General features: G+C 44.7%; 1 protein-coding gene across 7 annotated transcripts in view; it reads left to right on the top strand.

Moving 5' to 3' along the window:
• c1h20orf27 (chromosome 1 C20orf27 homolog) overlaps positions 1-15,684 on the top strand; it is a 147,526-nt gene that overhangs the window by 64,564 nt on the left and 67,278 nt on the right. The gene's annotated exons all lie outside the window — the stretch shown is intronic.

Consider the following 15,684-nt stretch of genomic DNA (forward strand, 5'->3'; position numbering starts at 1 on the left):
CAAAGGAAGGTGACACCCTGGTCCACTCCTCCATCACCCCCTACTCCTCAACCCCCTCCTATGGCACCACCCCATGCCCACGCAAAAGATGCAACACCTGCCCCTTCACTTCCTCTCTCCTCACCGTCCAAGGGCCCAAACACTCCTTTCAAGTGAAGCAGCATTTCACTTGCATTTCCCCCAACTTAGTCTACTGCATTCGTTGCTCCCAATGTGGTCTCCTCTACATCGGAGAGACCAAACGTAAACTGGGCGACCGCTTTGCAGAACACCTGCGGTCTGTCTGCAAGAATGACCCAAACCTCCCTGTCGTTTGCCATTTTAACACTCCACCCTGCTCTCTTGCCCACATGTCTGTCCTTGGCTTGCTGCATTGTTCCAGTGAAGCCCAATGCAAACTGGAGGAACAACACCTCATCTTCCGACTAGGCACTTTACAGCCTTCTGGACTGAATATTGAATTCAACAACTTTAGGTCTTGAGCTCCCTCCTCCATCCCCACCCCCTTTCTGTTTCCCCCTTCCTTTTTTTTCCCAATAAATTATATAGATTTTTCTTTTCCCACCTATTTACATTATTTTTAAATATTTTAAAATCTTTTATGCTCTCCCCACCCCACTAGAGCTATACCTTGAGTGCCCTACCATCCATTCTTAATTAGCACATTCGTTTAGATAATATCACCAACTTTAACACCTATGTGTTCTTTTGTTCTATTGTTGTTGACATCTTTTGATGATCTGCTTCTATCACTGCTTGTTTGTCCCTACAACCACACCAACCCCCTCCACTTCTTTCTCTCTCTCTCTCTCTCTCCGCCCCCCCCACACACCTTAAACCAGCTTATATTTCAACTCTTTCTTGGACTCGAACTCAAGTTCTGTCGAAGGGTCATGAGGACTCGAAACGTCAACTCTTTTCTTCTCCGCCGATGCTGCCAGACCTGCTGAGTTTTTCCAGGTAATTCTGTTTTTGCAAAGGAAGATTGTTGTGGTTGTTGGAGGTCAATCATCTCAGTTCCAGGATATCACTGCAGGAGTTCCTCAGGGTAGTGTCCTTGGCCCAACCATCTTCAGCTGCTTCAACAATGACCTTCCTTCCATCATAAGGTCAGAAGTGGGAATGTTCGCTGATGATTGCACAATGTTCAGCACCATTCACGACTCCTCAGATATTGAGGTAGTCCAGTCCAAATGCAATAAGACCTGGACAACTTGGGCTGGCAAGTGGCAAGTAACATTCATGCTAGGCAATGACCATCTCCAACAAGAGAGTATCTAACCATTGCCCCTTGATATTCAATGGCACTACCATTGCTGAATCCCCAACTATCAACATTTTTGGGATTACCATTAACCAAAAACTGAACTGGACTAGCCATATAAATACTGTGGCTGCTAGAGGAGGCCAGAGGCTAGGAATCCTATGATGAGTAACTCGCCTCCTGACTCCCCAAAGCCTGTCCACCATCAAGGCATAACTCAGTTATGTTCTTGAATATAAAAGCAAAAAACTGTGGACGCTGGAAATCGAAAACAAAAACAAAAATACCTGGAAAAACTCAGCAGGTCTGGCAGCATTTGTGGAAGGGAGCACTGTTGAAGAGTCACGTGGACTTGAAACGTTAACTGTGCTCCCTTCCACAGATGCTGCCAGACCTGCTGAGTTTTTCCAGGTATTTTTGTTTTTGTGTTCTTGAATACTCTCCACTTGCCTGGATGAATGCAGCTCCAACAACAGTCAAGAAGCTTTACACCATCCAGGACAAAGCAGCCACTTGATTGTCACCCCATCCACAAACATTCACTCCCTCCACCACCGACGAACAGTGGCAGCAGTGTGTACCATCTACAAGATGCACTGAAGAAAATCACCACGGCTCCTTAGGCAGCACCTTCCAAACCCACGACCACTGCCATCTAGAAGGACAAGGGCAGCAGATAGATGAGAACACCACCACCTGGAAGTTCCTCTTCAAGCCACTCACCATCCTGACTTGGAAATATATCGCTGTTCCTTCACTGTCGCTGGGTCAAAATTCTGGAACTCCCTTCCTAACAGCACTGTGGGTGTACCTACACCACGTGGACTGCAGCGGTTCAAGAAGGCAGCTCACCACCATCTTCTCAAGGGCCGCTAGCGGTGGCCCAGCCAACGATGCCCACATTCCGTAAAATGAAATTAAAAATGGTATGACTGTAGATGGGCAATGGCTAGCATTTAAGGAAGTTGCCTAAAAAGGAATAGGCCTGAGGATTGGTTTTTTTTTAAATCAGCAAAGGAGGACCAAGAAATTGATAGAGAAATGGAATATCAGGGTAAACTAGCGAGGAACTTAAAAACAGACTGTAAAAGCTTCTATAAGTATGTGAAAAGGAAAAGGTTAGTAAAGACAAATGAGCGCCCATTACAGGAAAATTTATAGTATGTAACAAGGAAATGGCAGAGAAACTAAACAAATACTTTGTACCTACCTTTACAGATGAAGATATAAAAAATCTCCCTGTAGTTTTGGGGAGCCAAGGGACTAGTGAGATTGAGGACCTGAAACAAATTAGTATTCGCAAAGAAGTAGTGCTGGAGAAATTAATGAGACTGAAAGTTAATAAATCCCCTGGACCTGATGATCGGCGTCCCACAGTGTTGAAAGATGTGACTGTAGAGATAGTGAACACATTGGGTGGTCATCTTTCAAAATTCTATGGCTTCTTGAACAATGTCCACGGATTGGAAGGTAGTCCACTATTTAAGAAAGGAAGGAGAGGGAAAATGGTGAACTACAAGCCTGTCAGCCTGACATCAGTAGGGAAGGTTCTAGAATGTATTATATCGGAAGTGATAACTGGGCATTTGGAAAATAATAATAGGATTGGGCAGAGTCAACATAGATTTATGGAAGGAAACTCATGTTTGACAAACCTGTTGAAGTTTTTTGAGAACTTTACTCGCAGGATAGATAAGGAAGATCCAGTGGATGTGGTGTATTTGGATTTTCAGAAGATTTTTGATAAGATCCTGCACAAGATGTTAACAAGCAAAATTAGAGCACATTGGATTGCAGGTAATATAGTGATGTGGATTGAGAATTGGTTGACGGACAGAGAATAGGGATAAGGTTCTCAGCTTGGCTGTGGCTAGTGGGTACTGGAAGGATCAGTGCTGGGGCCACAGCTATTCACAATCTGTATCAATGATCTGGATGTAGGGATCGAATGTAATATTTCCAAATTTGTTGTTGACACAAAACTTGGTGGGAATGTGAGTTGTGAGGAGGATGCAAAGAGGCTTTAAGAGCAAGGTCATGACAAGGTTGAATATAATGTAGAAAAATGTGAAGTTATCCACTTCAGTAGGAAAAACAGAAATGTAGAGCATTCCTTAAATGGTGAGAGATTAGGAAGTGGTAATGTTCAAAGGAACCTGAGTGTTCTTGTTCATAAGTCACTGAAAGCTAATATGCACGTGTGACAAGCAATTAGCCTTTACTGCAAGAGAATTTAAGTGCAAGAATAAGGAAGTCTTGCTGCAGTTGTATAGAGCCTTGGTGAGACCACAGCTACAGTATTGTGTGCAATTTTGGTCTCCTTATCTAAGGAAGGTTATCTTGGCCATAGAGAGAGCGCAAAGGTTCTCCAGACTAACCCTTGGATAGCAGGATTGTCAGATGAGGAGAGATGGGCCTGTATTCTCTGTATTTAGAAGAATGAGAGGTGACTTCATTAAAGTGAACAAAATTCTTATAGGGCTGGACAGGGTAGAAGCAGGAAGGATGTTTCCCCTGGTTGGGATGGGGGTCTAGAACCAGGGGGCACAGCCTCAGAACAAGAGGTAGGCCTTTTAGGACCGAAATGAGGAGGAACTTCTTCCATTAGAGGGTGGTAAATCTATGGAATTCTCTACCACGGAGGGTTGTGGAGGTTCATTCATTAAGTATGTTCAAAGCAAAGGTCGATAGGTTTCTAGATGCCAATGACATCTATAGTACGGGAAGATGGCATTGAGGTTGAAGATCAGCTATGATCTAACTAAATGGCAGAGGGGCCGAATGGCCTAGTGGTACAAAATCAGAATACTGCGGATGCTAGAAATCTGAAATAAAAACAAAGAAAGGCTGGAAAAACTCAGCAGGTCAGGCAGCATCTGTGGAGAGAAGCAGATTCAGGTGGATGACATTTTGCCAGATGTGAAGGAAAGTAGAAATGTAAGCATAAGCCCACAGAAGGGGAGAGGGACAGGAAGAGCAAAGGAGAAGTTGTGTGATAGGGTGGAGGGCAGGGAAGATTAAATAACAAACGATTTCATGGTTCAGCAGTCAAAGAGAGTGGTAATGGATATGGTAAATAAATAAATGAGGTGTGAATTGCTACATAAAACTTTTACCTGAATGCATCATGAAGGGATAAAGAAAGAAACTAGACAAGAACAACTCAGCAAAACAAACAAAAACAAATATATGAACTAGGAGCAGGAGGAGGCTCTTTGGCCCCTCGAGCCTGCACCGCCATTTAACAAGATCATGGCTGATCTGATAGTAACCTCAAATCTGCATCCCGCCTACCCTTGATAACCTATCACCCCCTTGCTTAACAAGAATCTATCCATCTCTGCCTTAAATATATTCAAAGACTCCTTCCACCCCCTTTTCAGGAAGAGAGTTCCAAAGACACCTAACCTGCTGAGAGAAAAAAAATTTGCCTCATCTCCATTTTAAATGGGCGGCCCCTTATTTTTAAATAGTGACCCCCATAGTTCTAGATTTTCTAGAAAAGAAAGCACAGAACAAGATGGAGGCAGAAGTTAAGATCTAAAGCCCTTGAACTCAATATTGAGTCCAGAAGGGTTTAGTGTGTCGAGACGTAAGATAAGGTTCTGTCCTTCGAGCTTGCATTGAGCTTCACTGGAACACTGTTGCAGACCGAGGGCAGGAAGGTCAGAGTCTGAGCAAGATGAAGAATTGAAATGATAAGAAATAGGAAGCTTGGGGTCATGCTTGCAAACTGAACTGAGGTGTTCCGCAAAATGGTCATCCAGTCTGCGTTTGGTCTCCCCAATGTGGAGGAAACCACATAATAAGTAGTGAGTACAATATAGTATATTGTATTGAAAGAAATAGAAGTAAATCACTTGGAAGGAGTGTTCTGGGTCTGATATGGTGAGAAGGGAGGAGGTAAAAGGACAGGCGTTGCACCCCCTACACTTCCATGGAAAGGGGTCATTTGAGAAAGAAAGGGGTGTTAGGAGTGACTGAGGAACGGACAAGGGTGTTCAGGTTGGAACAGTCACTACAGAAGGTCCCAGCATGATGCAACTACCATACACATCTTCCCCTGCCCTTGTCTTTCAGCATTCTGTTGAGGCCTCAGTGCAGTACTGAAGGAGTGCTACACTGTCACAGGTGTTGTACTTCAGAAGAACTACCGAACAGTAAATGTAATAATAGGTAACTCTTTGCCTGTCAGGAGGATGATAAAGATTCTGAGTAAGATAGGGCTTAGATATTGTACATGACCTTGGTCAGGCTGCACTTAGAGTACTGTGGACAATTCTGTCAGCTGTCCTATATAAATAACATAGGAAAAATGGACTTAATAAGGCTTTTGACAAGGTCCCTCATGGGAGAATGGTCAAGAAGGTAAGAGCGCATGGAATCCAGGGCAATTTGGCAAATTGGATCCAAAATTGGCTTAGTGGCAGGAGGCAGAGGGTGATGTTCGAAGGTTGTTTTTGTGATTGGAAGCCTGTGACAAGTGGTGTACAGCAGGGATCGGTGCTGGGACCCTTGCTGTTTGTAGTGTACATTAATGATTTAAACAAGAATATAGGAGATATGATCAGTAAGTTCACAGGCAGCACAAAAATTAGTGGTGTTGTAAATAGTGAGGAGGAAAGCCTTAGATTACAGGACTATATAGATGGGCTAGTAAGATGGGCAGAGCAGCAGAAAATGGAATTTAGACCATAAAACATAGGAGCAGAAAATAGGCCATTCGGCCCATCGAGTCTGCTCTGCCATTCAATTGTGGCTGATAAGTTTCTCAACCCCATTCTCCCGCCTTCTCCCCGTAACCTTTGATCCCTTTACCAATCAAGAACCTATCTATCTCAGTTCTAAATACATTTACATTCAATGACCTGGCCTCCACAGCCTTCTGTGGCAATGAATTCCATAGATTCACCACTCTCTGGCTAAAGAAATTTCTCCTCATCTCTGTTTTAAAAGGTCTTCCCTTTACTCTGAGGCTGTGCCCTTGGGTCCTAGTCTCTCCTACTAATCGAATCATCTTCCCCATGTCCACTCTATCCAGGCCTTTCAGTATTCTGTAAGTTTCAATCATATCCCCCCTTATCCTTCTAAACTCCATCGAGTATAGATCCAGAGTTCTCAAACGTTCTTCATATGTTAAGCCTTTCATTCCTGGGATCGTTCTCGTGAACGTCCTCTGGACCCTCTCCAGGGCCAGAACATCATTCCTTAGGTACAGAGCCAAAAATTGCTCACAATATTCTAAATGTGGTCTGACCAGAGCCTTATAAAGCCTCAGCAGCACATCCCTGCTTTTATATTCTAGTCCTCTCGAAATAAATGCCATCATTGCATTTGCCTTCCTAACTTCCGACACAACCTGCAAGTTAACCTTAAGAGAATCCTGGACTAGGACTCCCAAGTCCCTTTGCACTCCGGATTTCTGAATTCTCTCCTCATTTATAAAATAGTCTATGCCTCTTCTTCCTACCAAAGTGCATGACCTCACACTTGCCCACGTTGTATTCCATCTGCCACTTCTTTGCCCATTCTCCTAACCTGTCTAAATCCTTCTGCAGTCTCCCCGCCTCCTCAATACTACCTGTCCCTCCACCTATCTTTGTATCATCTGCAAACCTAGCCAGGTTGCCCTCAGTCCCTTCATCTAGATTATTAATGTATAAGGTGAAAAGTTGTGGTCCCAACACTGACCCCTGTGGGACTCCACTAGTCACTGGCCACCATCCTGAGAAGGACGCCTTTATCCCCACTGTCTGCCTCCTGCCAGACAGCCAATCTTCTATCCATGCTAGTACCTTGCCTCTAACACCATGGGCTCTTATCTTACTGAGCAGCCTCCTGTGCGGCACCTTGTCAAAGGCCTTTTGGAAATCCAAGTAGATAACATCCATTGGATCTCCTTTGTCTAACCTAATTGTTACCTCCTCAAAGAATTCTAACAGATTTGTCAGGCATGACCCCCCCCTTGATGAAATCATGCTGACTTTGCCCTATTTTATTATGCACTTCCAAGTATTCTGAAATCTCATCCTTAATAATGGACTCTAAAATCTTACCAACAACTGAAGTCAGGCTAATCGGCCTGTAATTTCCTGTCTTTTGCCTCACTCCCTTCTTAAACAGGGGGGTTACATTAGTGATTTTCCAGTCCTCTGGGACCCTCCCTGACTCAAGTGATTCCTGAAAGATCACCATTAACGCCTCCACTATCTCTTCAGCTATCTCCTTCAGAACTCTGGGGTGTAATCCATCTGGTTCAGGTGATTTATCCACCTTCAGACCTTTCACTTTTCCTAGTACCTTCTCCTTGGTAATGGCCATCATACACACCTCTGCCCCCTGACTCTCATGAACTTTGGGGATGTTACTCGTGTCTTCCACCGTGAAGACTGACGCAAAGTTCCTATTCAATTCCTCCGCCATTTCTTTGTTCCCCACTACTACTTCTCCAGCGTCATTTTCCAGCAGCCTAATGTCCACTTTTGCCTCTGTTTTACCCTTTATATATCTAAAAAAGCTCTTGCAATCTTCTTTTATATTATTGGCTAGTTTTGTCTCCTGGGCTCTCCTTTCTTTTCAGTTTTTTCATAATTTTCCATGAAGTCGAATCCACCCTCCCACACACTAACCTGCTGCTTTGTTTCCCATTAGTCATACTTCTTGGTGTTTTACCCTTCCCTTCTCCCCCCCCCCCCCAATTTTTTAAAGTCCTGTTGATCACCCTATTTATCCTTTTCAACAGAACATTGGTCCCAGATCGGTTCAGGTGGAGACTATCCCAAAGGTACAGATCCCTGCTGTTCCAATACTGATGACAGTGCCCCACGAAATGGAACCCCTCTTTCCCACACCACTCCTTTAGCCACATATTTACTTCCCTTATTCTCGCGTCCCTATGCCAATTTGCAAGTGGCTCGGGTAGTAATCCGGAGATTATAACCCTTGAGGACCTGTTTAATTTAGTTCCTAGTTCCTGATAATCCCCAAACAGGTCCTCTTTCCTAGTCTTACCTATGTTATTTGTCCCGACGTGGACCACAACAACTGGATCCTCCCCCTCCCTCTCCAATATCCTTTCAAGCCGGTCAGAGATGTCCCTCACCCTGGCGCCGGGCAGGCAACATACCATGTGGGACTCTCGATCCTTACAAAGGATGCTATCAATTCCCTTAATTATAGAATCCCCTACAACTACCACTTGTCTTTTTGCTGCCCCCTCTTGAATGGCCTCCTTTGCCATGGTCAGCTACAGCCCTACATCCTCCCTACAGCCCTGTTCCTTATCCACACAGGGAGCAAGTACCCCGTATCTGTTGACAAGGTCAAGAGCTGAGGCTTCTCTGTTCCTGCACACAGGATCCCTCTCCCTACCACACTTGCAGTCACACGTTGCTGACCCTGACCACTGACTGAACTTGAGGTACTTAATCTACCGGGTGTGACCGCCTCCTGAAACAAAGTGTCCAGGTAACACTCCCCCTCCCGGATGTGCCGCAGCATCCGGAGCTCGGACTCCAGCTCATCAATTCTGAACCGGAGTTCCTACAGCAACCAACACTTGCTGCAGATGTGGTCACTGCGTCTCGCAATGAGATCTGCCAGCTCCCACATCATACAGCTACAGCACACCACCTGCCCAGCCATCTTGACTTAGTTAATTAATTTATTAATTAGCTTTGCAGTGTTTTTTTTTCAAACTTGGTGCAGATTTCCTACCAACCAATCAGGTCACAGCTTTCATGTTACATCACTTTTTCAATTTTGGCTTCAGTTACTCTGTGCCCCAAGGTCCCCGCTCCGGTGCTCCTCCCTCCGAGTCTGCTCCCTGGAGACAAGGCTGCGAATCCCCGAGGTAAGCTAGATTTAGACTCACTGCTCTGGTGCTCCTCCCTTCGAGTCTGCTCCCTGGATACAAGGCCATGAGTCCTCGTGGTAAGCTGGATTTATACTCACTGCTCTGGTGCTCCCCCCTCTGAGTCTGCTCCCAGGATTTACTCACCTATCAGCTGCTTTTTCTTTAAAATCTACTTTCAGAAGAGTGTCCCTCGCAGGTCTGGTGCACTCCTGAAGGCACTGCCTCTTCCTCTCTTTTTTTAGGTTTGAGGAGGAGAGAGGGATGGAAACACTACAGCAATTTAATGTTTGGGGCTATTCTGTTCTTTGACAGTGGGTCCTCCTCGATTCCCTCCTGAGTCGCGGTGTCTGTGGTGACTTCTCCCAGAATGGTTCAGTCACTTCTCACCAGCGCCCTCTGTTGGATGTAATCCTGAGAAGTGTGAGGTGATGCATTTTGGGAGGACTAAAATGGCAAGGGAATACACAATGAACGGTAGGACCCTAGGAAGTACAGAGGATCAGAGGAACTTTGGTGTACATGTCCATAGATCCCTGAAGGCAGCAGCACAGGTAGGTAAGGTGGTTAAGAAGGTATATGGGATACTTGCCTTTATTAGCCAAGGCATAGAATATAAGAGCAGGGAGGTTATGTTGGAGCTGTATTATACATTAGTTAGGTCACAGCTGGAGTACTGTATGTAGTTCTGGTCACCACACTATATGAAGGATGTGATTGCACTGGAGAGGCACTAGAGGAGATTCACCAGGATGTTCCTGGGCTGGAGCGTTTCAGCTATGAAGAGAGACTGGAAAGGCTAGGGTTGTTTTCCTTAGAACAGAGAAGGCTGAGGGGAGACCTGAGAGAGGTATACAAAATTGAGGGGTGTAGATAGGAAGAATCTTTTCCCCTTAGTGGAGGTGTCAATAACCAGTGGTCATCAATTTAAGGTAAGGGGCAGGAGGTTTAGAGGGGATTTGAGGAAAGATTTTTTTCACCCAGAGGGTGGTTGGAATCTGGAACACACTGCCTGAGGGGGTGGTAGAGGCAGGAACCCTCACAACATTTAAGAAATATTTAGATGAGCACCTGAAATGCCATAGCATACAGGGCTATGGGCCACGAGCTGGAAAATGGCATTAAAATAGATAGGTGCCTGATGGCCAGTACAGACACGATGGGCCGAAGGGCCTGTTTTCTGTGCTGTATAACTCTATGACTCTGTGAGAAAGGTTTACAAGAATGGCAGCAGGACTGAAAGATTACAGCTATTGGGAAAGACTTAACAGCTAAATGGATTGAATGGATAAGAATGTTTTTAGTTATGGGAGGATTCAAAACCAGGGGTCATAAACACAAAAGCAAAATACTGCAGACACTGGAAATCTGAAATGAAAACAAAAAATACCGGAAATACTCAGCAGTATCTTTGAGAGAGAGAGAAAAACAAAGATCTGATTAAAGGCCATGACGCCATGACCTGAAATGTTAATTCCCTTTCCCTCCACAGATGCTGCCAGACCTGCTGAGTATAAATGCAAGATAGTCCCTGTTAAATCCAATAGGGAAGGAAGGAGAAGCTAATTTAGTCAGAGAGTGGTTGGATTGCGGAACTTGGTACTTTGGCTGAAGCAAATGGCTTAGATGTTTTCAAAAGGAAATTAGATATGTACACGAAATAAAAACAGAAAGACATATCAAAAAGCTGGGGTAAGCTAACTAGAATAAGAGGAACCATGTGTGCACAGACTAGTTGGGTTGATGGCCTATCTCTGTCCTGTTGTGTAATTCTGGGCGAGAAGTAGGAAGTTCTTTCAGTTTTCTGACCAACAGCTTTCCACAGCTACACCAGGAAAAGCAATTCATCATCATTCACTTCATTGTTGTCTGTGGAACTTTGATCTTTGCAAAATAGTTGACATTGTGCCAGTAATATGCTTTGGGTAGTCCAGCTGAGGCTGATTGCTCTCCAGAGAGCTGCCCTTGTCTCGATGGGCAGAATGGCTTCCTTCTGTGCCGTAATGACACATGACTCTATAACTGTCTGTGAACTGGTTTGGGACAGGCAGTTTTAATCAAGTGCGTGCATTTAAATCCCTTGACTTGGTTGCGCAAAGCCAAGTTCGGGCTTCATGAAATGAAGTGTAAGTGATTCATTTTGGTCGGAATAGCAGAAAGAGACACAATCCTGTGGAGAAGCAGAGGGACCTGGGAGTTTATGTGCACAAATTATTGCAGGAGAGAGCACTTAATAAAGCATAGAGCTTTCTAGGTTTCACTATTAGGGGCATAGACTTTTAAAAAAAGCAAGGAAGTTATGCTAAACTTGTATAAAACACTTGTTCAGCCTCAACTGGAGTATTGCATCCAGTTCTGGGCACCACAGTTTAGGAAGGATGTGAAGGCATTAGAGAGGGTGCTTAAAAGATTCACAAGAATAGTTCCAGGGATGGGGAACTTCAGTTATGGAGATAGATTGGAGAAGCTGAGGCTGTTTTCCTGGGAGAAAAGAAGGCTGAGAGGAGATTTGATAGAGGTATTCAAAATCATGAGGGGCTTGGACAGAGTAGAGAGAAACTGTTCCCATTGTGGAAGGACTGAGAACCATAAGACACTAATTTAGGGTGATTGGCAAAAGAAGCAATGATGACATGAGAACAAAAATGTTTATGCAGTAGATGGTTAAGGTCTGGAATGCACTGCATGAGAGTGTGGTGGAGGCAGGTTCAATCATGGCTTTCAAGGAGAATTGAATCATTATCTAAAGAGGAAAAAGGTGAGTTGCTCTTGCAGAGAGTCGACACAGATGCAATGGGCCAAATGGCCTCCGGTGCTGCAATTCAAAGAAGCTCTGGATTGTGGAGGTGAGGGAAGACTGAGGGATATAAAGAGTTGCACGATTTTGTACTCCAGGGAAATAATGCCTGGACCATTCAGCGAGCCTTGTTTTCAGCCCTGGAACCAATCAATTGCCAGTCATATGTAGGTCATGTTTATACTGTTGAGCTTCACATGCTGATATCTGATGGTGCTAGTGGAACATCTTCAAAAACATATTACAGCGATCAGAATATATAAGCAAAAACCAAATCAAAGATATGGTTAAAGATTATACGCAATTGTGGGGCAGAATGTTTTTTCTTTAATGCGCAATTGCTTACAGAGCACAATATACGAGGAGCGCTCCCTATTAAAGTGCCAGTTAAGAGTAGAATTAAAGGCTAAGGTCATGGTTTACTGGGCAGCAGCGATCCCGGTGATCCATTATGCTTTGGAGACTTTGGCCAGCCTACAGCAGAGGCACCCCAGCGCATAGGAGAAGTATCATCAGCGAGACCCTCCAAATCCAGCGTCAAGAAAGGCGCTCCAACTGCGACATCCTCTCCCAAGCTAACATGCCCAGCACAGAGGAGCTGATCACTCAAAATTGGCTCCGCTGGGCGGGGTGCCATTCGTATGCCTGACAGCAGACTCCCGAAGCAACTGCTGTACTCGGAACTCGGTCATGGAAGGAGTCTCGCAGGAGGAGAACAGAAACGCTTTAGGGCTGTCGTCAAAGAAACCCTGAGAAGATCAGGCATCCCTGCTGACTCACGCTTGTGACAGACCAAAATGGAGAAGGTTTATTTGGGAAGGCGCTGAATGCATTGAGACACTTCACTGGGAACTTGCAGAGGTGAAGTCCAGGCATTGGAGGGAGTGCACAAACCCCCAAACAACCCATCTACCCAACCCTTTAAGCACCACTTGCCCCACATGTGGCAGAGTCTGCAGATTGCGCATTGGACTCTACCAGCCATCCCGGAACCCATCGAACCAAATTGGAAGCAAGCCATCCTCGATCCCAGGGGCTGCCTAAGAAAGAAAAGGTTGTAAGAAAATATAGAACTATGAAATGGGGAAAGCCATTCAGCCCCTCAAGCCTGCTCCTTCCAAGCTGGTTTACCCTTTCTTGGACTAAACCCAACATCTGGTCAACGTTTACCTCTCAGTCCCACTAAAAACACTATCTGCTCATTTATCACATGAAAAAAATGACTTGCATTTATCTATTGCCTTTTACAACCACAGGGTATCCCTCAACGCTTTACAGCCAATGAAGAAAATCAGACTCTGTCACATGTGGTGCTTGAAGGGTTGGTTAGATGGGTTGTTTGGGGCTTTGTGCACTCCCTCCAATGCCTTGACTTCACCCCTGTAAGTTCCCAGTGAAGTCTCTCATTGCATTCAGTGCCTTCCCAAATAAACCTTCTCCATTTTGGTTTGTCAAAAGTATGAGTCAGTCGGGATATTTGATATTTAGCTGTGAAGAAGAGTCATACGGACTCGAAACGTTAACTCTGTTTCTCTCTCCACAGATGCTGCCAGACCTGCTGAGTTTTTCTAGCATTTTCTGTTTTAATTTCAGAATTCCAGCATCCGTAGTATTTTGCTTTTATATTATTAATGAAGAAATGTAGTCACTCTTGTGATGTAGGGAATACAGCAGCCAATTTGCACGCAACGAACTCCTACAAATAGCATTGTGATGATGATCAGATAAGCTGTTTTTGTGATAAATGTTGGCCAGGACACCAGGGTTAACTCCCCAGCTCCTCTTCAAAATAGTGCTATGGGATGTTTCACATCCACCCGGACAGGCAGGTGGAACCTCAGTTTAATGTCTTAACTGAAAGATGGCACCTCTGACAGTGCAGTGCCCCCTTGGTATTGCATTTGAGTGGCAGCCATGATTTTTGTGCTCAAGTCCCAGAGAGGGAATTAAACCCAGAGCCCCATGACTCAGAGGCGAAAGTGCTACCGATTGAGCCACAACTGACACTTCCAGGACTCCATGGTGATGTAACAACATCACACCATGCTTAGAACCTGTACGTCCCTAAGTCATCTAACAATTGAACCAGGTTTTTGAAGCCTAGGCTTCGTGTTAACCACAGGAAAAAAATTACGCCATGGAAACTGGCCATTAAGCCAAACTGACATTTGGCAATTTAGCTACTAAAAGATTCAACTTGAAAGTTAACAAAGACAAGTGATCTGTGATCTATATTGGTGTCACTTGGCTGTTTGCTGATGTGTCCATCGCGAGCAAAGCCGTTAAGCTAGACATCATTAAAGCTGTATTCGTTCTTAAATCCCACAATCACTATGTGAGAATGCCATGCAGACTCCTAGTTGCAATCAATTGCGATATCTTCCATCCTCCAACCCACTTGACCTTAAACAAAACTCCTCTCCTATTCTATCTTGCGCCAAGTATTCTACCTACTCACCCGTCACCCCTGTATTTGCTGGCTGAGCTACATTGGTTTCCAGCCCAGCAATACGTCAATTTTAAAACTCTCCAATTCTGGTCTCCTGAGACCCCTGGTTTTAATCGCGTCGCCATTGATGGCTGTGCCTTCAATTCCGGAGGCCCAAAGCTCTGGAATTCCTTCTCTAAGCCTCTCCACTTCTCTACCTTTGTTTCCTCCTTTAAAAACTCCTTAAAACCCACCTCTTTAATCAAGCTTTTGGTTATATGTCCCAATATCTCCTGGTGCAGCATATTTTGTTTGCTAATGCCCCTGTGAAGCACCTAGGGATGTTCGATTAAGTAACGGATGCAAAGTAAACACAAACAGAAAGCTCTGATAAAACTCATCAGGCCTCGCAGCATCTTTGGAGAGCGAAACAGTTAGTGTTTCAAGTCGGATATGACGTCTTCAGAACTGAAGGGAGGTAGAAATGTGTTGGATTTTGCCTCATCAATAGTGGGGAACGGGAAGGAGAACAAAAGGGAAGGTGCGCGGGAATGTAGGGGGTCAGAGAAACTAAATGACAAAGATGTCATGGAGCAAAAGGCAAAGGGAGTGATAATGGTTGCAGTAAAGAATCAAAGCATTTGTCCAGAGTGGGCGTTAATGGCAGAATAATGAACAGCTCCATCTGAAAGTAAAAACATGAAGAACAACATTCAGACTAGCACAAGGGGGAGAAAAAAAAATCAAAATGAGGGGGGCCGAGTTCACGGTCTGAAATTGTCGAACTCCATATTGAGTCCAGAAGGCTTTAAGATGCCTAGTCAGAAGGTGAGGTGCTGTTCCTGAAGCTTAATTGCATCGGGATTCACTGGAACACTGCAGCACACCGAGGCCTTTCAGTTCTGGTGCAATCTGGTTCCGGCAGTGACTGACCCAGTGATTAATCCATCTGGTTCATTAATGTCCTTTAGGGAAGGAAATCTGCTGCCCTTACCTGGTCTGGCCTACATGTGACTCCAGACCCACAGCGATGTGGTTGACCCTTAAATGCCCTCTGAACAAGTGCAGTCAGGGATGAGCAATAAATTCTGGCCTGGCGAGCGATGCCCATATCCCAGGAACAAATAAAAAAAAACTATATATACCCCTCCTCCTAGTCTGTCCAACCTTGTTGCTCAGTCGCATTATGAGTTTAGCCCTACATTCCAGTTTCTGAAGTTACCAAGAAAAAAAGCCCTTTTAAAACCTGTTGTAAGTTGAAACCCATTACATATTCTCATCCCAGTTATCTGGTCATTACGCTGACTCTGCCATTAGCGGTTTTAAATCTCTTATTTGATTTC

This window comes from Carcharodon carcharias, chromosome 1 (assembly GCF_017639515.1).
Source record: "Carcharodon carcharias isolate sCarCar2 chromosome 1, sCarCar2.pri, whole genome shotgun sequence".
NCBI classification, from domain to species: domain Eukaryota; kingdom Metazoa; phylum Chordata; class Chondrichthyes; order Lamniformes; family Lamnidae; genus Carcharodon; species Carcharodon carcharias.